The sequence below is a fragment of the Chrysochloris asiatica genome, unplaced genomic scaffold (assembly GCF_000296735.1).
Source record: "Chrysochloris asiatica unplaced genomic scaffold, ChrAsi1.0 scaffold00015, whole genome shotgun sequence".
Lineage (NCBI taxonomy): Eukaryota > Metazoa > Chordata > Mammalia > Afrosoricida > Chrysochloridae > Chrysochloris > Chrysochloris asiatica.
This window is the reverse complement of record NW_006408533.1, coordinates 27,506,074-27,528,756: the sequence shown is the minus strand read 5'-3', so window position 1 is coordinate 27,528,756 and position 22,683 is coordinate 27,506,074. Positions and strand designations below refer to the sequence as shown.

Genomic DNA, 22,683 nt, shown 5'->3' with positions numbered 1-22,683 from the left:
CTCATGCCAACTGGCCCCCCTTTTTCCACAGCTAAGAATGGCAGCAGTTGCTACAGTCACACTAAACACAAAAATCAGACACCAGAAGCTAAATGGATGGTCAGTGTAGTGTCACCAGGTCAACTTCACAGTGCATGCCCTGAGATAGGCCCCTTCAATGCCCCCCTGCCCCCAGCCAAGCATGGACACAGTTTGTCCCAGTTGTTTTTTTGTTGTTTTTTTTTTCATTTTACAAACTATAAATATGTACAGTTGAGAACTCAGGATTTCTAGCCAATAACCATTTAGTTAACACCACCTTACAGATTAAGCAAACAAAAAAGAAAATGCCAGAAACAGCTTTACATGCCTTGTCACACCAACAGCAAAGTACACAGTGTAAGGAGACCACAAGAGTGCTTTTTCATTTTAAAAATGCTTAGAAATATGTACAACTTTGATACAGGCTCAGGGTGCTCTGGACACCCATGGCCACTGGCTAGTTCTAGAGCACTTTGAGAGACTACGGTGTAATCATGAACCAATTTTGTAATTAAACCTAATGAGAACATCAGACAAGCCTCAAACAGACGCCATCAATCACAGCGGTCCCCTACTCTAAGGTATTCACAAGAAGACAGTTTTATCCATCCTCTCTTCTCCTTCCTCCTCCTACTTCTCTTTGTCTTCCTCCACCACCTTTTTCCAGGCAAATTTAGCAGGACCCTTTGCACCATCAAAATTCCCTGAAGAGTTATAGTCGGCAATATCCTTCTTGGACTTCTTCAGTTTCACCACCTGGTTGATGTAAGGCTGCTTCTCTCTGTCACTCATCTAATACAGCTTTTTGGCCATGTCACAAATCAATATACCAGGGTTTGTAGATTTGATCTTGGGGCAAAATTTGGAACTGAACAAGAAGAATCCAGACAGTGATCATTTGGGGCTCTTGGGGTCCTTCTTCTTGCCCCCCTTGTTGTTGTTGTTGTTGTTGTTGTTGTTATGTGCCATGGATTAGGTTCCGTCTCATAGCATCCCTGTACGGGGTTTCCATTAGCTGGCCCAAAATCCTTCATTTCCCGATCATAACATACCTTGGCTAGCCATCTCATCAAATTTAGATTTCTCTTTCCCAGACACAGTCTTTAAACTCTCAGAGCACTTGGAAAATTTAACAAAATATTCAGGAATCTCTGGGTTTTTCTTTTTATATTCCTCTCTGCATGTCTACACAAAGAAAGCGTAAGTAGATACCTTGCCCTTTGGTTTCTTGGGGTCACCTTTAGTCATCTTGACAGTATTGTTTGAGGTCTGGGGCAGTGAAAGGCATGACATGCAACTTGTGCTAGCTGCAGCCCTGAGGGCCACCTTCCCACTTACATTTTATATGTCACAAATGAACAAAGCAAAAATGTTTGATGCATACACGCAAAACAAAAAACAAAATATGAATTCATTCAAAACTCAAAAGGGCATAATCTGCAAGCCAGCCACCTGCCCACAGGCACACAGCCTTACTCAGTCCATGGACCTAGAGTCCAAAGCTGCTCTGTCTTTCTGCACCACCACCTCTGCTGCCATCTTTGCTGTCACCACTTTTCTAGGCAGGGATTCCAACCTCCACTCAGGCTCTTCCTTAATGATGGTCCTGGGATCATCTGTTCCTAAAATGGAAGATAAAATTGTAGAGTCCCAGGCCCCCAGTGGAATAATGAATATGCACTGCATTTTGAAAGATGCATAGAATTAGACTAGTGAGAAAGATAAGAAAGAATGGGTATTCCCAGGAAAACAAAAAATATGCAAGATAGCACAACATATAACAGAGTATATGATGACATTTTGGGAACCACAAGTCCTAAGGGTGAAATAATTAGCAAAATGCACAAGGTGATAAGAAAGAGCTGAAGGAGTTGACTTAAAATATTCTGTAGTCCTGGCTAAGAGTTTAGATGTCCATAGCCTTGTCCACTCCTCTTAAATAAATTACAGACTAGATATTAAAGATGACAGACTTGACTTTTCCATTTAGATAATGTTAAGGGGTTCTGCTATGGTGCTGTAGGATAATGCACTGGGCTGCACAGTCAGCTTGAAGCACAAAGTCAACAGTTCAAACTCAGCAGTTACTTCTTGGAAACCCTATACAAGGTGGAGATGAGTCAGAACCGACTCAACAGCACTTAACAACATCAACAACAAAGCGTCCTGGTGTGGTGCTATAGAATAAGCATTGGACTGCTAGCCATAAGGTCCGTGGTTCACACTCATCGTTGTTCCTTGGAAACCCTATGCAGGGTTGTTATTAGTAGAAACTGAATTGATGGCATTTAACAACAACAATGAAGCAGACAAAATTAAAACTGTGCAAACATAATGAATAACTGATCTCCCTAAGTAGAACATTACGTAACCATGACAAAAACCCGTGGTGATAGTTAAGGTTATGTATCAACTTGACTGGGTCATGATTCTTGATGGTTTGGAAGTTCAGGTGTAGCTCTCCCCCATGATGTGCTTTGATGTGGTAAACCAATAAGAGCATTAAGGATAGGATATGTCATCCTTAATTTCACCACCACCCTTTTCTTATTTATGGGAGATTCCCAAGGGCATGGCATGCAACACTTATTATCTTACAAAAGAACAGAAAAAGAGAAACCTACCATCAAGGCAGAAGAGCTGGAAGTGGAGGGTGTCTTTTGACCCTGGAGTGCCTGCACTATGAAGCTCCTGATCCACAGGAAATTTGATGCCAAGATGTATGGAGATCTCCAAGGGACACTGGGCCTACACATTCTGAAAGGCGGCAAGGACAGTTCTCCAGAGCCAAAATGAGAAAGTCTTCTCCAAGATCTAGCACACTGAATTTCTGCTTCTAGTCTCCTAAATGGTGACAAAATAAATGTCTGTTTCTTTAATCCATACACTTTTGATATTTCTGTTATAGTAGCATTAAATAACTAACACTCCCATGTTATTAACTGCCATCAAGTCGGTTCTGACTCATAGAGGCTATATATAAGGTTCCCAAGGAGCAACTGTTGAGCGTGAGCCTCCAACCTTGAGGTTCAAACCAACCTTTCAGTCAAGTGCTTATCCTACAGTGCCACACCAAAATCTCATTGTAGAAGCCCAAGAGTAATTCTTGATACTTGCTTCAACTTCTGCAGAATTAAATTATTTACCAAGTTCTATGGTTCTACTTTCTAGATATCTTATGTCTGTCCCTATTTCTCTATCATCACAGCAGCCATCTTAGTATAAGCTACTCCCATCTCCAATTTGAACTACTTCTTCCTATTAGATTTATACAGAACCCAAATATATCTTCAGAAACACAAATTTGGACTACCTGTTCTCTGTCTAAAAATTATTTGAGTCTGGAAATTTTTGTACAATAAACAACAGAATTCTAAGTATACAGTGAAGGCTCTATCTACTTTTTCAACTTCCACATTTGCCACCTCTTCTCTCTTCACCTCTTGGACTTCAGTCACACCCTCTTCTTCTGAATCCATTAACTAGTCAAGTTACTTCCTGTCTTATGATATTGAAACATATGCTTCTTCATAGAAAAATGTTTACTTCTGCCTCTTTGGCTTGTTATCTCTTATTCTCCTGCCAGTTTCAACTAAACATTGGTTCCTCAAAATAGCCTCTTATGCTAAAAAAAAGATAATTCCCTTATGCATACTTTCAGAACTTTGAATTACTCCTTAATAAAATTTATCTCTCCACCACTCATCAGTCAATTTGTCATACTGTGGTGGCTTGTGAGTTGCTGTGATTCTGGAAACTATGCCATGGGTTTTTTAAATACCAGCAAGTTCACCCATGGTGGTCAGGTTTCAGATGAGCTTCCAGACGAAGACAGACTAGGAAGAAGGAGAGACGAACTATTTTGGAACACTTAGTCACTGAAAACCTTATGAATAGCAGAGAAATACTATCAGATATAGTGCCGGAAAACGAGCCCCTGAGGTTGAAAGGCACTCAAAATGCGACTAGGGAAGAGCTGCCTCCTCAAAGTAGAGTTGACCGATGATATAAAAGGAGTAAAGCCTGTGGGAGTTAGGCCTGCAGGACCTTCATTTTCTGATGAGACACAACTCAAAATGAAGAGAAACAGCTGTAAACATCCATTAACAATTGGAACATGGAATGTACAAAGTATGAATCTAGGAAAATTAGTAATTGTCAAAAATGAAAAGGAACCCATAAACATTGCTACTTAGGCATTAGTGAGCTGAAATGGACTGGTATTGGCCATTTTGAATCTGACAACTGCATGATTTACTATGCCAGGAATGACAAATTGAAGAGGAATGGTGTTGCATTCATTGTCATAAAGAGCATATCAAGATCAGTCACGAGGTATAACATTGTCTGTGATAGGATAATATCCATGTGCCTACAGGGAAGCCCAGTTAATACCACTGTTATTCTAATTTACATACCAACTGCTAAAGCCAGTGAGGATGAAATAGAAGAATTCTACCAACTTCTTCAATCTGAAATTGATCAAACATGCAATCAAGATGTATTGATCATTAGTGGAGACTGGAGCAAAGAGTAAAGATCAGTAGTTGGAAACTATGGCCTTGGTGATAGAAATGATGCTAGAGATGGCATTATAAAATTCTGCAAAACCAATGATTTGTTTATTCCCAATACTTTTTTATAAACAACATAAGAGATGGCTATACCTCACTTGATGGGATACACAGAAATCAAATTGACTACATCTGTGGAAAATGATGGTGGAAAAGCTCCATATAGTCAGCCAAAACAAGGCAAGGGGCAGATTGTGGAACAGACCATCAATTGCTCATATGCAAATTCAGACTGAAGCTGAAGAAAATGAAAATAAGTCCTTGAGAGCCAAAATATGGTCTTGAATATATCCCACCTGAATTTAGAGATCATCCGGAGAACAGATTTGATACATTAGACACTAAAGACTGAAGACCAGAAGAGTTGTGGGATGACTTCAAGAACATCATACATGAAGAAAGAAAAAAGTCATTGAGAAGACAAGAAAGAAGGAAAAGATCAAAATGGGTGTCAGAAGAGATATTGAAACTTGCTTTCCAGAGTAGAGATGCTAAAGCAAATGGAAGAAATGAGGAGGTACAAGAGCTGAATAAAAATTTTAAAAGGTCAGCTCAAGAAGACAAAGTCAAATATTACAATGAAATGTGCAAAGATCTGGAGTCAGAAAACCAAAAGGGAAGAACATTCTCAGCGTTTCTCAAGCCTCAACTTTCATTACTGAAGGATTTTCAGGGTAAATTTTGAATGATGCAGAAAGCATCAAAAGAAGATGGAAGGAATGCGCAGAGTCACTATACCAAAAGGAAATGGTCGATGTTCAACCATTTCAAGAGGTAGCATATGATTAAGAGCCAGTGATACTGAAGGAAGAAGTCCAAGGTGCATTGAAGGAATTGGCAAAGAACAAAGCTCTGGGAACTGATGGAATACAAATCAAAATCTTTCAACAATGTGAGACGGAACTGAAGGCACTCAGTCAACTATGCCAAGAAATTTGGAAGACAGGTATCTGGAAAACTGATTAGAAGAGATTTGTATTTCTGTCCATTCCAAAGAGAGGTGACCCAACGGAATGTGGAAATCATTACACAATATCTTTGATATCTCCTGTGAGTATAGTTTTCCTAAGGGTAATATAGAAATGTCTGAAACCATACATTGACAGAGAACTGCCAGAGTTTCGAGCTGGATTCAGAAGAGGATGTGGAACAAGGGACATCATTGCTGATGTCACATGGATCTTGGCTTAAAGCAGAGAATACCAGAAAGATGTTTACTTATGCTTTATTGACTATGCAAAGGCTGTCGATTGTGTGGATCATGAGAAGCTATGGACAGCGTTGCAATGTATGAGTATTCCAGAACACATAATTGTGTTCATGAGGAATCTGTACATGGACCAAGAGGCAGTTGTTAGAACAGAACATGGGAACACTGCATGGTTTAAAATTAGGAAACATGTGCAACACAGTTGTATTCTTTCACCATACTTATTCAACCTGTATGCTGAGCAAATACTCTGAGAAGCTGGGTTCTATGAAGAAAAACGTGGCTTTAGGATTGGAGGAAGACTCATTAACAACCTGTGATATTCAGATGATACAACCTTGCTTGCTGAAAGTGAAGAGGACTTAAAATACTTGCTGATGAATATCAAAGACCATAGGCTTCAGCATGGATTGCATCTCAATGTAAAGAAACCCAAAATCTTCACCAGTGGACCAATAAACAACATTCTTATAAAAGGAGAAAGGATTGAAGTTGTCAAAGACTTAATTTTGCTTGGATTAACTATTAACACTCATGGAAGCGGCAGCCAAAAAATCAAATGACGTATTGCGTTAAGCAAATCTGCTGCACAAGACCTTTTTAAGGTGTGAAAGAGCAAAGGTGTCAGCTTGAGGACTAAGGTATGCCTGACCCAAGCCATGGTTTCTTCAATAACCGCTTTTGTATGAAAAAGTTGGACAGTGAATAAGGAAGATTGTAGAAGAATTGATACATTTGAGTCATGCTGCTGGAGGAGAATATTGAAAGCACAGTGCGCTGCCAAAGCACAAACAGATCTGTGTTGGAAGAGGTACAGCCAGAATGCTCCTTGGAGGCCAGGGTAGCCAGACTTCATCTTTTACATTTTGGACGTATTGTCAAAAGGGACCATTTACTGGAAAAGGATGTCATGTTTGGTAAAGTGGATGAATAGAGAAAAAGAGGAAGACCCCTACGGAGCTGGATTGGCAAAGTGGCAGCATCAATGGGCTCAAGCACAGCCTCAATTGTGAGGTTAGCCCAGGACCTGGAAGTGTTTTTTTGTGTTTTTTTTTTTTGCATAGGGTCACTATGAGTTGATACCAATTCGATGGCACTTAACAACAACAACAACAACAACAAATTTATCACTATGTAATTGAATAATTGTTTGGATAATAATTCAGTTAAAATATTTTTAGGGTGTGAACTCCCAATTATTCAAAATTAAATTGCCAGATCTTAGCATAGTGTCTAGCATATAGTAGATGCTAAAAAAAATGGCAATATATATATATATATGTGTATGTGTGTGTGTGTGTACAGGAAGGTGAGTCAAAAATCATCTGCACTCTGGTTATGTAAAATCATCCATACATGTCCATGGCTAAGGACAATATTAAACATGCACATGAAATAATTTTGTAGAACATAGGAACAACAGTGAATTATATGTCAAATAATTTGCAAATCAGCCATGGCTCTGCCTATGAAATAATCAAAAGTTCGTGTAAGATGGTTACTGAAAGAATCCATGGTAGTGTATAAACAGAAGCCTTTGGAGATCTGCAAACAAAATTTGGACTTATACTTGAAGGAAGGTGAAAGTTTCTTTAAATAAAAAAAAAATGTTGCTTGTGATGAGACATGGATTCATCACTATGAGGTTGAGAGTAAACAGCAGAGTTTGAAATGGGAACAACCTCAAACACTGACAAAGACAAAGTGCAAAAGTCAACCATCAGCTGAAAAATGGATGCTTACAGTTTTCTGGGATCCTCAAGGATCAGTTTTGGGACACTTTCTGTAAAAAAGTGCAACAATCAACAGTGCTCCTTACAGTGAGATATTCACTGATGAGATGAAGCCTAAACTTCGGATTAAATGCAGAGGACTGCTATCCAAGGACATTGTGATCTTATATGAAAATGCATGTCTACCCACCTCTGCCCAAACTGTTGACACTCTGCAAAACTTTATTTTGAGGTGTTAAAGCATCCTCCCTATAGTCCTGATCTTGCTCCATCCGACTTTCACCTGTTTGATCCCCTGAGAACAGCTCTCTGAGGATGAAGATTCGCCTCTGATGAAGTGCAGACAGTGGTGCATCCATGGCTCACAGCTCAGCTAAAACTGAGCTAAACAAAAAAAAATTGTTTTTATAAGTGAATGTGAAAGCTGTTGACAGATAGGCAAAATGTATTGAAAAGTAAGGAGATGGTGTCAAAAATGATGTGCTTGTTTTTCTAAATGCGGATTAAAATAAATTCAATAGTCAGTGTGCAGATAATTTATGATTAATCCTCCTAAACAAATTTCTAAGAAGCATTAAGTTTCTGATTTGGCCATAGTTAACTTTACAGCCTTTGGGGAACAATTAAACTAATGGCTAATTAAAGGTTTGCTAGTGACCTTTAGCAGAAATTTTATATGCATGTTTAATTGTTATTTCTTGAGCTGAAATTGTTACCAGAATAAAATGTCCTTTAAAAATTTTAAAGAATTATGCTAATATCAACTACTCATTTTTTGCTTTCTCTTCTTCCTCTTTTCTTTGCATCCTACTCTACATTCTCTATCAATTAATTTAATTAATGCTTATCAGGCATTTACTCTGTGCTAAGCATTGTGCAAGGTACAGAATCAATAGTGTGCACAAATAGACTGCAATGTTTTCCTCATTGAGCTTCCGTATCTGATTTTATTTCAGCATGTCTAAGAGGTGATCATATCTCTTTATCTGGAGTCCAATTGTTTTATTCTAATTATATTAATATGACTTTCTGTCACTATGTAAGTACAACACACAATTCACAATTCTGCTAGAGTAAACTGAACTCAGAAGCCAACCCAATTAATTGCTTCTTTTGTTTTTGTTCTTGTTGTTTTTTTAATGAAGAAAGAAAATCGCTTTAACAACCCAAGTATCACTGATCACTTTATTACCTCCCAAGTGTCCATACAAGTATTCAGTTCTCACAGTGCCCAGAAAATCATGAGACCAATGAGTTTCCAGATCTACTCACATAATACATTTTCAAGGGACACAATTGTACATACTCTTGTAATTGACTCAACTGTGAATGCTTTTCCTCTTTTAGTGTTTTAGACTTCCAATTTCACTTACAAACCATAAATACTGCATAATACACTCATCTAGGAGATTTATATTCTGCCTGAGCAATTGGTAATAGCTGTAACAAGCTCTACAGGAAACGAATAAAATGTCATATATACAGTTAAGTCTTCCTGAATGATTTCAGAAGCTTGAAAAAACAATGACCGCATATACATAGCAAAGTACATCAAAAAGACGCACAGGTCATCTGCAGGTAGCATTATGCCCAATGATGGTAAGTGTAAGAAAAATATCAGTGTGATTAGACCAGTGTGGGACAAATATACCACATTACGCTGACATTTTCTAGTCTCCCTGCTAGAATACAAAGTTTCTCGCTAAGGATTTTATAGAAGTGCTGTGTTTGAATCGTTCTAAAATAGCCTGCTCAATGTCTAAAATGTGCAATAATAGAGTCGCTCTTTTGTCCGTCTAGAAAATTCCTGTTAAAATGCAAATGTTCAGTGGAAAGTTAATGCTCAGCGCTATTAAGCATCATATGTTACTATAGATTAATGTAGCCAATAATTTTAGGGAATAAACCATAGTTATGGTTTACAGAGCAGTAACCATATGTGCTAATGCTCCATTCTGCAAAGCTGCTTGAACTGCAAGGTTAGCTTCAGCTGCTCCTCGGAAACCCTATACAGGGTTGCTGTGGATTGGAACTGACTTGACTGTAATTAACAACAACAACAACCCATGAGGTCTATAGAAGAAAGTACCTTCTAACCAAGTAGAATATGTGCAATCATTTAATTCTTGAAAGAAATGAAAGTTTCTAAATCTAATTTGTAGAATTATATTTATGTATGATTATGAAATATCTGAACATGGCAGAATAGAAAGAAAATTAGTGCCATATGCAACACATCAGAAATAGAATCCTACTATTAACTTAAATCCCTGTAAGTCACAAATGTTTTGTACTTAACTACTAATGGTTGCAGCCATTGGCACCATGAGATAAAGGCCCAAGAAACCCAATGGGGCAATTCAAGTCTGTCTCATAGGATTATTACAAGTTAAAATCAACTTGATTGCAAACAACGATAGCATAATTATCTCAATTTTCATCTCGTTTTCTCACTTGGCATGACCCTTTCTTGGTTTTTTTCTTTAGCCTCTGTAATAGCTTTTTGGATTCCTAAACTGGCTCTTCCTCTTCCGCTGGACTTTTGAATATTGAAAGCCTTCTGAGTGTTTAGATGTTTCCACATTCTCTCCTTTGACATAAAAGGTAGATAGATAGATGATAGATAGATAGGTAGATAGATAGATAGACAGATGATGGATGGATAGATAAATAGATAGTTAGGTGATAGATAGATTGTTGTTGTTGTTAAGTGCTGTGAGTTGGTTCTGATTTGTAGCAAACCTGTATAGGGTTTCTGAGTCTGTAAATTTTTTTCGGGAACAAAAAGTCTCATTTTTCTCCTGTAGAGCAGCTGATGGATTTGAACTGCCATCTTGTGGTTCACAGTCCAGTGCTTATCCTGTATAGTCACTGTGCTATCAGGTAGATAGATAGATAGATAGATAGATAGATAGATAGATAGATAGATAGATAGATAGATAGATAGATAGACAAATAAATGGATGGATAGATAGATTATAGATAATCTCCCTTTCATAGTTCTCGCCTGAATTTAAGCCTTGCATGCCTATCTTCCCACTAAACCTTTCTTTTAAGTTGTCAAGGATTTCATTCCTCTTGGATCAACAATGAACACCATGGAAGCAGTAGCCAAGAAATCAAACGATATATTGCATTAGGCAAATTTGCTGTACAAGACCTTTTTAAAGTATTGAAGAGCAGAGATGTCAGCTTGAGGACTAAGGGGTACCTGACTCAAGCCATGGTATTTTCAATAACCTCATATGCATGTGAAAGCTGGACAGTGAATAAGGAAGACCACAAAATAAATGATGCTTTTGAGTTATGGTGTTGGAGGACAATAGTGAAAATACCATGGGCTGCCAAAAGAACAAAAAGATCTGTGTTGGAAGAAATGAGGCCAGAGTGCTTCTTGGAGGCCAAGACGGCCAAACTTCGTTTCTCATACTTCAGACACATTGTCAGGAGGGACCAGTGGCTGGAGAAGGACATCATGTTTGGTAAGGTGGAGGGTCATAGAAAAAGAGGAAGACCCCCAGAGAAATGAATTGGGAAAGTAGCAGTATTGATAGGCGCAAGCGTGGCAACAAATGTGAGGTTGGCCCAGGACTGGGCAGTGTTTCGTTCTGTTGTGCATAGGGTTGCTATGAGCCGGTACTGACTCGATGGCACAACAATACCCATCCACTGCCATCAAGTCAATACTGAGTCCTAGCTACACTATGCAGGATTTCAGAAGCTGTGAATCGTTAAGAGAGCAGAAAGCCTCCTCTTTCTCTCAAGGAGAGAATCGGGTTCCAGCTACTGACCTTGTGGTTAGCCACCTTAACAATAACCCGCTAAGCCACCGGAGCTCATACCGATAGCTAATAGGCATCACTAACTTACCATGTCCAAATTGACTTCTAGTTCTTTCCACCATTAAATCTTTTCCATCTGCAGCCATTATATCTACATGGGAGTTCTGTCTTTCTAGGTACTCATTCCCAATTTTTTTGGGTCTTTACTGACTTCCCTCTTTTGTTTCCATCTACAACCATTCCTTTGTTTATTGATTGCCCTCTTTCTCCACACACCCTTTGTTCCTCTGAATTAATTTTCTATAACTCTCCCCTTATTTATTTGATTTTAACCATAATGGTCTCCTTGATGTATAAGGAACAATCTTATTTCCTACATCACTTTCTTTGCACTTGGAATAAATGCACTAGACACTCTTCTTGTGACTGGGCTGTAGCAATGAACAAATCCAAATCCCTCTCATGGAGACTGTACTTCAGTGGGGAAACAGATAATGCACTGATGATAAACTTAGCAATAAATGAGTAATGTCAGGGAGTGCTGAGAACAACGAAGGAAAAAAAAAGGCAGGGTAGGAAGGGACAGAGTGATAATAATGGATCTACTCTCAAGGGTTGTGTAGAGGCAGAGATGTACAAGAATGAAGGAGCATATTTACCTCCCTCAGTTCATGTAAAGTTAAAGACTGTAACATACCTCCTGATGTTTTCAGCCCTGGTAGCATAGTAGATGGGATTCCTGGTATGGTATTGTAGGATCATCACTGGACTATAAACCACAAGGTCGGCAGTTCAATCCCATCAGTTGCTCCTCACTAACCATACACAGGGTCACTATGAATCAGAACTGACTCAACAGCACTAAACTGCAACAAGAAGCATAGTGAATTGTGAGCTGGATGTCTAACCAAAATGTCAGCAGTTTGAATCTACCAGCTGCTCCATGGGAGAAAACTGAGGCATTCTCCTCCTGTAAAGTTTTACAAGGTCACTATGAGTCAGAACCAACTCAGTGGCACACAACCACCCCAACCCCCAACACCCCCCAGTATAAGTTAGATTTATTTATCCAAGTATCGTGCTTAGAAAGCTTTGGTGCAATGATTAAGTGCTGGGCAGTTAACTGAAAGGTTCAGGCAGTAGTTCTGTGTAGTAAAAGCTTGGCAATCAGTTCCTAAAAAGATTACCTGTAAACTATTATATAAACAGACTGGCACATCTTTCTCCCATCGAGTGGCTGGTGGTTTCAGTCTCCTGTTTTCCAGTTAGTGGCCGAATGCTTAACCACTGTGCTACCAGAGCTCCTTCTACTCTGTTCTATAAAGTTGCTATGAGCTGGAATTAATCGTACAACACAAAACAACATGTTTGTTTAGAAATTGATAACATTAGGATCCAGATCCATATTTATGTGACTCCCAAAGTCCGAGCCTTATTTATGATCTAGTCAAAAAGGATCTTCGTTAATAATTGTGGTTGATTCTGCTTAAGGCTTTCAATTTAATTAATGTAGTTTCCACTACTATGTTGAGATTATTCCTGGTGAGTAAAGAGCATAACATTTTGACATTTGATATCACAGCTGTCCATATCAGCATGTATTTACGCAGCAATAAATGAAGATATGGACGTAATCATTAAAACTTTTTGGTTAATCTGATTCATGTAAATAATCAAATTGAATGTGTCACTTCTCCTTGTTTTGAATTTGGTTTTCTTTGATTAAAGACATACTGGACATTCTCAAGGATACACAGACACTTTAATACAGACAGCACCTAGGATCTAGCCCTCTAGAATTGCTGTGAGTGAGATTTATCTGTGGGAGTGGAGGGGAGGAGCAAACGCCTTCTATGATTTTGCATTATAGAACATCTGTAAAAAGGGAATCTGTGTCACAGGCAGGGGACTGAATTAGATGTCAGGAGAATGCAGTCAAAATTAGTCATATCATCCTAGGCATGTAATTGATACAGTTTGAGCCTTTAATTTCATCTCTGTAAAATAATTTTTTTTTTTAAATTTCATTTTCTTTACATTGATGTACAATCCAAATTGAATCCATTTCTTAAAATGAGTAACAAAATAATTTTGGAGCTAAAATTAACCTAATGGAAAATCAGTTTAAAAACTGTCAAACAACATATTAATTAATGTGAGCAATTATTTTCATTTCATAAAAGACAGTTTAAAATGTTTTGCCTTGTTTTTACTTGTAGTTTGAAATACCAGCAATCAAATATTTCAGGTATACATCTTATCTATGAAAACTATAAAGATACACACATACATCAGTTATTTAGGCCTAGAATTGTGCCTTATATAAACAAAACAAAATACAATAATAATAATAAAAAAAACAAAAAACAGTGCATCCTCATGTTCACATGGCTGTCTGAATCTTTTATATATTTTTGAAAATATCCTTATGCTACTTTGATTTAGATACAGATAGAAGGATTTAACAAATTAGTATTATTTTTTCTAAGGTCTTTATACATTTATGCATCTCTTGTTACTCTTCCAGGTGTTGTCAAGTCAGCTCTGACTCATAGCAACACTATGTACAACACAACAAAACACTGCCAAATCTTGCGCCATCTTAAAAATGGTTGTTAAGTTTGAGTAGAATTTTGCTGCCGCTAAGAATCTAAAGAACATTCTGACTGTACTTCTTCCAAGATAGATTTGGTTGTTCTTTTAGCAGTCCATGGTATATTTCAATGTTCCTCACCAACACCGTAATTCAAATGCATCAAGTCTTCTGGTCATCCATATTCATTATCCACCTTTCACATGCATAAGAGGAGACTGAAACTATTAATGTTGGATCAGGCGAACCTTAGTCCTCAAATTGCTATCTTTGCTTTTTAATACTTTAAATAGGCTTTTTACATCAGTTTTGCCTAATGCAATAATACATCATTTGATTTCTTGACTGCTGCTTTTGTGAGTGTTGATTGTGGATCAATCTAAACAAAATGAAGTATTCACAACTTCAATCTAATCTCCATTTATTATGATTTTATTTAATGGTTCAGTTGTGAGGATTTTCATTTTCTCTACATTGAGGTACAATCCACAAGAAAGACTGTAACCTCTTATCTTCATAAGCATTTCAAAGCTACTTTGTTTCCAATGAGCAAAATTGTGATATCTGAATATCACAGGTTGTTAATATGTCTTCCTTCAATTCTGATGCAAAGTTCTTTTTTTACATAATCCAGTTTGTCTGAGTATTTGCTCAGCATGCAGATTGAGTAAATCTAGTGAGAAGATGCAGCCCTAGTGCACACATTTCCTGATTTTCAACCATTCAGTATACCCTTTCACTGTTTGAACAACTTTCTCTTGGTCTGTGTGCAGGTTCCTCATGACCTCAGTTAAGTGTTCTGGCATACTCAATCATCACAATGTTATCCATAGTTTGCTGTGATCCACACAGTTGCATGCCTTTGCATAGTCAATAAAGCACAAGTAAATATATTTCTGCTATTCTCTGCTTTCATGCGCCAGACTGCAAATTCATTTGAACTGCAATGTCGGCAGTTCAAGTTTACCAGCTGCTCCTTAGAAATCCTATACAGCATTGCCATGGGTCGGAATCTACTCAACAGCACATAACAACAACAAATTCTCTGTCTTCAGCTAACATTCATCTAATGTCAGCAATGATATCCCTAGTTCCACATCCTCTTCTGAATTCAGCTTGACTATCTGGTAGCTCCCTGTTAAGGTACTTCTAAAACCATTTTAAAAATTACTTTCAGCAAAATTTTACTTGTATATAATATTAATTACATTGTTCATGCACATAGAATAGTGAGATCTCTATCAGACAAAGTTAAATAATTGAATATTTCCCAGCAGTTTGATATACGTGACCATAGAAGACTGGATGATAAAGTCATTGATTAGAATTAAATCTTGCTGTATGTTTAATGCTACTACTTTAAACTACCATATACTGCATTTTCCCATGCATTTTTCTATTTTTTATCTGTATTAATCTATTTATAAGTGAACTTCAAAAAGTTTCCATAGAAAATTCTACTGTCTTTGAATTCCATTTGTCTGCAAATTTTATCTGAGTGCTTTTCATCATTACACTTTTCTACAATTGTATGTGGCAGCTGTCTCTTTTCTAAACTCCTCCTCACTCTTCAACATACTCAAGTCTAGTTTCTACCACCAACAGTCTACTAAGTCACCACCACATTATAAATCCAAAAGAACATTTGCCACTCCCCATTTTACTTGGTAGTCACTACTTTTGTGAAAAATATTCTCTTCTCTCATCTTCTTTACATGAGAATCTCTGTGTTTGTTCTCTATTTTATGTCACTTTTCCTGTGTTCCAGTTGAAAACCCATCTCCCATATCTCACCATTAAATATAGATATTCCTCAAAGCTTAATCTTAGGTACTTTTCTACTACTGGTTCTCTTAACAATTAATTACATCCATTTTTATATGTTTAATTGCCATCTGTATGCCTGTGTTGTTGTTATGTACTGTCAAGTCCATTTTGATTCTAGATACCTCATGCACAACAGAAGGAAAAACTGCCTGATTCTGTTCCTTATTCCAGTCATGGCTGTTATGTTTGAGACCATTGTTGTAACCACTGCATTAATCTATCATTAAAGTCTTTCGCTTTTTCACTGGCTCTCTATTTGACCAAACATGATGTCTTTCTTCTGATAACAGGTACAAAACAGGCAAGATGAAGTCTTTCTGTCTCCATTTCTAATGAGTATTCTGCCTAAAATTCTTCCATGACAAATTTATTCTTTTACCTGGCAGTCCATGGCATATTCAATATGCTTCGTAAACAGTATAATCCAATGCATCAATTCGTTTTTGGTCTTCCACATTCACTGTCCATCTTTAACATACATATGCTGATAATGCCTAGTTCTGTACCAGCCTCACAATCATTGCTACATTTGTGCCCATCATTGCTGCCACTGTGTCCGTCAATCTTGTTAAGGGTCTTCCTGTTTTTCTCCAAGCCTCCATTTTACCAAACATGATAGCCTTCTACAGGGACTAGGCCTTTCTGGCAATATGTCTGAAGTATGAGAGATGAAGTCTGGCCATCCTGGCTACCAGGGAGTACTCTGGCTGTACTTCTACCAATACAGATTGGTTTGTTCTTTAGGCAGTCCATGGTACTTTCAATATTCTCCTCACCAGAACTCAAATGCATCAATTTTTCTATGGCCTTCCTCATTCACTGTCCAACTTTAGCATGCATATGAGGTTACTGAAAATATCATGGTTTGAGTCAGGCACACCTTAGTTCTCAAACTGACACCTTATGCTCTTCAACACTTTAAAGAGGTCTTGTGCTGCAGATTTGCCTCATGCAATTTGTCGTTTGATTTCATGACTGCTGCTTTCATGAGTGTTAATGGTTGATCTGTGCAAAATGAAGTCTTTGACAACTTCAATCTTTTCTCCATTTATTAATCCAGTGGTGAGGGTTTTTGTTTTCTTTATGTTTAGGTGTAAGCCACACTGAACGCTGTGGTCTTTGAACTTCATTAGTAAGTATTTTACGTCCCCTTTGCTTTCAGCAAGCAAGATTGGATCATCTGCATATCAAGGTCGTTAATGAGTCTTCCTCCAATCCTAATACATAGGAAACTATTGAAAATATGAAGACTTGTGTTAGATAAATGCCAGACTACATCATCAAATTGCTGCCAAACTACATTATCACATAACTGCCAAATACTGAGAATCATGGCCTCGCCAAGTGGACACATATGTTTGGGGACACAAATGAATCCATGACATGTATAAACAAATGCATAATATGTTGTATATTTATAATATGCAGCCTTTGGGAGATAGGTTATAAAAGTAAATAAATAAAATTAAAGATAGACTATAAAATTAAAGCAGGCAAATACACTTAGAGTCAGACATATATGGGAAGATAAACATGGTATTTATTATATTTCCATAAAGTTGACTGACATTTTTTAAAAAAAAGTATTCTTACACCCTCCTGGTGTGATGCTATAGGCTAAGTACTGGATTACTGACCACAAAGCTGGTAGTTGAGACCCACCAACTGCTCCTTGGAAAACCTATACAGGGTGGCTATGAGTTAGAACCAATTCCATGGCACTTAACAACTACAGCAAATGTAGTATACAAACCTCCAATTTAAAAATATGTCTACTGTATTTTAGCAAATTCTGGCTCTATTGTATATGAATTCAACTTTAGTCTGAAGAGTTTGCATATCCAAATGATTTTTCATTTGATTTATAGAATCCAGGGGAAAAAAGAAAAGCATTATGTGAAAATAATTTCTTTGCAATCCAGTAAATTTAAAACAGATAGTCTTGAACTTTGCACAACCATGTTCAGTCCTCAGTAATTTATACTTCTAGGTCACACCACATAAAACAAGAGAAATGAGATGAGCATTGAAGAAAGTTAAACTTAAATATCGACCCAGTTCATCATTGATATTGCTCAGCTGAACTCCTTTTAGCATTAGGGTTAGAGTCTTAGTTGTGCAATGTACAAACATAGAAAGAATAGACATCTGTTACTTACATAATTTTACAGACAACAGAAAGGTCATCTGATTTTAATTTTCTATCAGATATGCCGTATCTGTTAATCTAATACCAAAATATTGATACTTCCTATTAAAATGCAAAACATTTATACTTAAAAGGTGCATATAGCTGTTACCACTTTATCAAATACGGCAATGAAATGGAATATACGGATGACTGGAATATTATGGCATTTCAGAAAACTAGATAGTTAAGAGTTAAAGAAACCTCAAAAAAAAGCACTCAGAAGACAAAACTCAATCTAACTAAAATTAACTGAAGGAAGGAAGTAGGCATAGGAGAGGAAGGGGTGTGAGAACAACAAAAGGACCAATTTCATATTAGAGGAGTTTTAGTGGTTACGAATCGGTCTGTGAACCTTAAGGTCAGCGGTTCGAAACTACCAGCCGCTCCACGGGAGAAAGATGAGGCTTTCTATTCCCGTAAAGATTTACACCCTCGGAAACCCTGTACAGGGTCGCTATGTGTCGGAACCGACTCGATGGCACTTAACAACAACAACAATGTAGATTAAACCTAGGGATATTTCCTTTCCAAATAAAAATTTATATTTGCCTGGTTTTTATTTCTCTATTGTGCCTTATACTACTAAAATCCTCCTTATACTAAAATTTTTGGAAATATTTATCATAAAACAAGAGGTGCCTATTGCCTTCTAAGTCAATTCCTACACACGTGGCTGGTAACCTATAGGTCAGTGGCTTTAACCAATCAAGTACTCTGATGGAAAGTGATGTGGCAGTCTGTTTTCATAAAAAAAAAATTATGGCTTTTTTGGAAATATGGGACATTATGGAAATCCTATGGGACAGTTCTACTCTCTCCTTTAGGGATTTATGAGTGGGAATCCACTCTATGGCAATGGATAAAAGTAAGAGGTGTGCAACTGTTGCCCTACCTCTCATTTCTTCTCCTGCTCCTCTCTTGTTTGTCTTGCACAGAGCTGCTAGAAGATTTTACCTGTCTATGGTTTGGTATTGCACTTGGAGTAACACTCCTGTTGGTTGGCACTTTCAGCTGCATGCTGTGGCCCCTGGTTGCCACACTGATGTCATCTTATCCCCTATCCCCCTTAATCCATTTATTCTTTAGTTAGTCTCATGTTAATGCTAGTCTTTGAACATGCTTGATCCTATTCTGGTGTCTTTATCCACAAATTGGTCCATCTGCCTGGAGTACTCTTCTATCTAATTCACATGATTTTTTGTTATTCTTTTTTTTCCATTCAGATATCATCTTAAATGTCTAGACTATCACTCTAACATCTGATATTGTTGTAGTTAATGTTGTCAAGTTGGTTCTGAATCATAGTAACCCTGTATAGGGTTTCCGAGGCAGGAGCAGCTGGTGGGTTTGACCCACTGACCTTGGGGCTAGCAGTCCAATACATACACTAGAATGCCTCATCAGGACTCCTCACTTTGTTATAACACCTTTAATTTTTTTTTCTTCATAGTATAGTATTAATTACGGCATTTTCTTGAATGTGTATCTATTGTTTTATTATCTATCACAACAATAGTGACTTTATTTTCCTACTACTTGAATCTCTAAGGAGCTGTGGTACAGTATTGGTTATGAGTCCAGTGGCTAACCTCAAGGTCACCAGTTCAAAACTACCAGCTGTTCCTTGGGAGAAAGATGAGGCTTTCTGTTCCATAAAGATTTACAGCCTCAGAAACCCTGTGCAAGATCACTGTGAGTCACAAACTACTCCACAGCATATAACCACCACCACCGCCATGTTGAATCTCTAGCACCAGAGTGTACCTTGAAAACAGCTATTGTTAGGAGACACATCCCATGTTTCTTACCAATTTATGTAATATTGAGCATATAGAAATGCCGCAACTCCAACACAATTACCTTTGCAAGATTTACTCCTATTTTATTTACACAGAACAACTCAGCATCCTGTAAAAATGACAACAGAGCTCTGGTATATAGGCATTTAGGAAATTTTCAAATAAAATTTCTTGAGTTGTTTAACTAAATTGGTCACTTATACAAATAGTAATGAACTAAGTCACCCAGTGACTACTTGGGCTTGTTTTTGTGATCATAAATACAGCCTATGACCCTACATTCAGAGTGTAAGCATTAAAAACAAAAAGAAAAGAACTTTCTTATTTGATCTTCAAGATTTTGTAATTATTATCAATGACTGAAATCTGAACAAAATAAATGCAGAGAAAATTAAATATTTCTTCTTTTGCAATTAAGTACTCATGAGTTGGGAAAATTGTCAATTAAATTGAGATGGCATGAATGGCAGAATAACAGAGTTTAATTTTCACATTATGACCTGAGGTTTAAGAAATAAAAATTTGCAAAGTTTAATTGAGCTGTAAGAGGGAGAAAAAGAGCAAAATATGAGGAGAAAACAATAATGAAGCTCTTCAGATTCCTCATTGCGAAGCCATTTTTTACATAAATGTCTTCTATTAAAGGGCTGCAAACTAATTCAAATTCAACATGAACAGCTCATGATGAGAACTTCCATATAAATCTACAGTGCTTTCTCCATGTATTGGGCATGAAGATTATGGAGTACAAATCTGTAGTGTAATAAATATGGAATATTCAATAGTTGAAAGATTTGACCTATATGTAAAGGGAAAGACTTAATGATAAGCATTTAAACAATTAATTATTCTTGCCATTGGAAAACAATTTCTAACTTGCAGTGGAAGTGTTTTGTTTTCCGGAACAAATGAACAAGAGTAATTTATACTGTGTGCAACCACTTGGCAACAACTGGAAGAGTTAATCACATCTGGTGGTGGAAATAAGGTGAACATGATAGTGTATAAAACTGGACATTCTCCAAGATGCTCATTAATCATGTGACTAATCTGAAAATGAATGCATCATGCAAATTAGATGTGGAAGTGGTTTCCTGGTTTGGAGAGATACCAGCATGCAAGATTGTGTGTATTCCCATCACTGTATTTGGCAGGGGCATGGGATGTGTTAAAGTCATGCTTTAATTGGAATAGGGTGGTGGGTGGAACATGTTTTAGAATTAAACATTAATTTCCATAAGATTTAGTGTAGTTAAACAGCATCTAGTGATGCAGAAAAGCATTTCTGAAATTCTTTTTCATAAGATCATGGCAATATTCAGGCTGTTCAGCAAAGTGGAGACAGATGGAGGTAGGGCAGAGATGTTTCAAATATATTCCAGATGCTCAACTTTCCATTGCTTGGCCATTCATATATGTTTATATGAATTACAAATGGTATGTATATATATATATATACATACCATTTGTAATGAAAGGGGGAACATTTTAACTATAAAAAAAATCCACTTAAAAAATCCACTTTTCAGCCCTGCAAAGATGATATGAGAATGCACAAGAAAGTCCCATGTCTACGTACAAATTTCACTTTTAACTATTTCACCTTAAATAACTCACTCTATCAATTAAGTCAACTTCTTGAAAAATGCTGACTGACATATTATTGCATTTCTTGTCATTGTTTAAAAATAAACAGTGACTTAATATTTTTAAAAAATGTTTATGAGTTGGCTGTACTAATATAATGTCAACTAAAATCTTTCCCAGTGCACACATGGGAAATTGTATTTTAAATAATATTTAAATAAGCTTGTGGTTCTTTCCTGACATTCCTATTGATAGATTGATGCTTAACTCATGTTTTGCTTAATTTTTTATTATTTAAAAATCATTTAATTTAGCAGGTGTTTACTACATTTTCTATTGGCATTTGTGGTACCTTGGATTTATTTGATATAGATTTTCTATCCAATGCCTTCTTAATTCCCACTAAGTGATTGGGTCTGAGGATGCAAATAATGTGTACAGGACTCTAAGGTTGGGATTGGGTAGTTTTGCCATCTGGTTAGGTTTTAAAGGAGCCATCTAAGAAGCAAGAAAGATGATCCCAAGGCCCATCAAGAAGGAAAAACATGAGTGGAGCTTGAGATGACTACCTATAAAATCAGCAACAGCAGAGATAAACGCAGAGACAGTGGCATGGAGAGAAAGACCAGTTCCAGGATCGAGGCCCAAGGACTGAGTGAAACTGAGTGCCTCTGGGCAGGAAACTGGCTTGCAGAATGTGCCCTTTGGGCATTCACAGACCGGCTAAAAGAGCTTTGTAATACTTGACTGAGTAGGGCAGAAGCCAAGGGTCATTTTGGTTGAGAGGCTGAAGACAAGAATGAGTCATATCTGCAGTATAGCAGAAAAGAAGTGTTCCTGAAATGAGAATTGCTGTGTTTTTCTGATTCTGACATGAGAATTTCTGTGGTTTCCTGAGTTTTTCTGATCCTGAGTTATACTCTGTTCATTTCCCTAAAAAAATCCCCAGAACCATGAGAATTGTTATGAGTTCTGTGTGGCAATTGCAATGGATTATCAACCCTGTATGAGAAGCAGAAAGTGTGTGACACAAATGATTGGTGTCCGAATACGGTAAAGAAGGTTGTAAGGTGAAGGCATGACTGACCACTTCATACAAATCAACCTTCGTCTGATTTTGAGTTTCACTCTCGTTCCATCTTGAGATACCAAGGGAAGTCAGAAATGTCTGCCATGTGTTTTTTCAAGTATTTCCATGCTTTGTGTGATTTCAATTTTTATCTTAGTTGATCCCCAGGACAACTCTAATTGTATAGTTACATATATATATATGTGTGTGTGTGTGTGTGTGTATGTATATATATATATATATATGTTGTTGTTGTTGTTGTTAAGTGCCATCGAGTCGGGTCCGACCCATAACGAC

The 22,683-nt window shown here is 37.2% G+C and overlaps 1 protein-coding gene and 1 pseudogene across 1 annotated transcript in view; one reads left to right on the top strand and one right to left on the bottom strand.

Annotated features, from left to right (window-relative positions):
- Positions 1 to 22,683, top strand: part of RIT2 (Ras-like without CAAX 2) — a 619,156-nt gene that overhangs the window by 143,614 nt on the left and 452,859 nt on the right. The window lies entirely within an intron of this gene.
- LOC102832184 lies at positions 607 to 1,269 on the bottom strand (annotated as a pseudogene).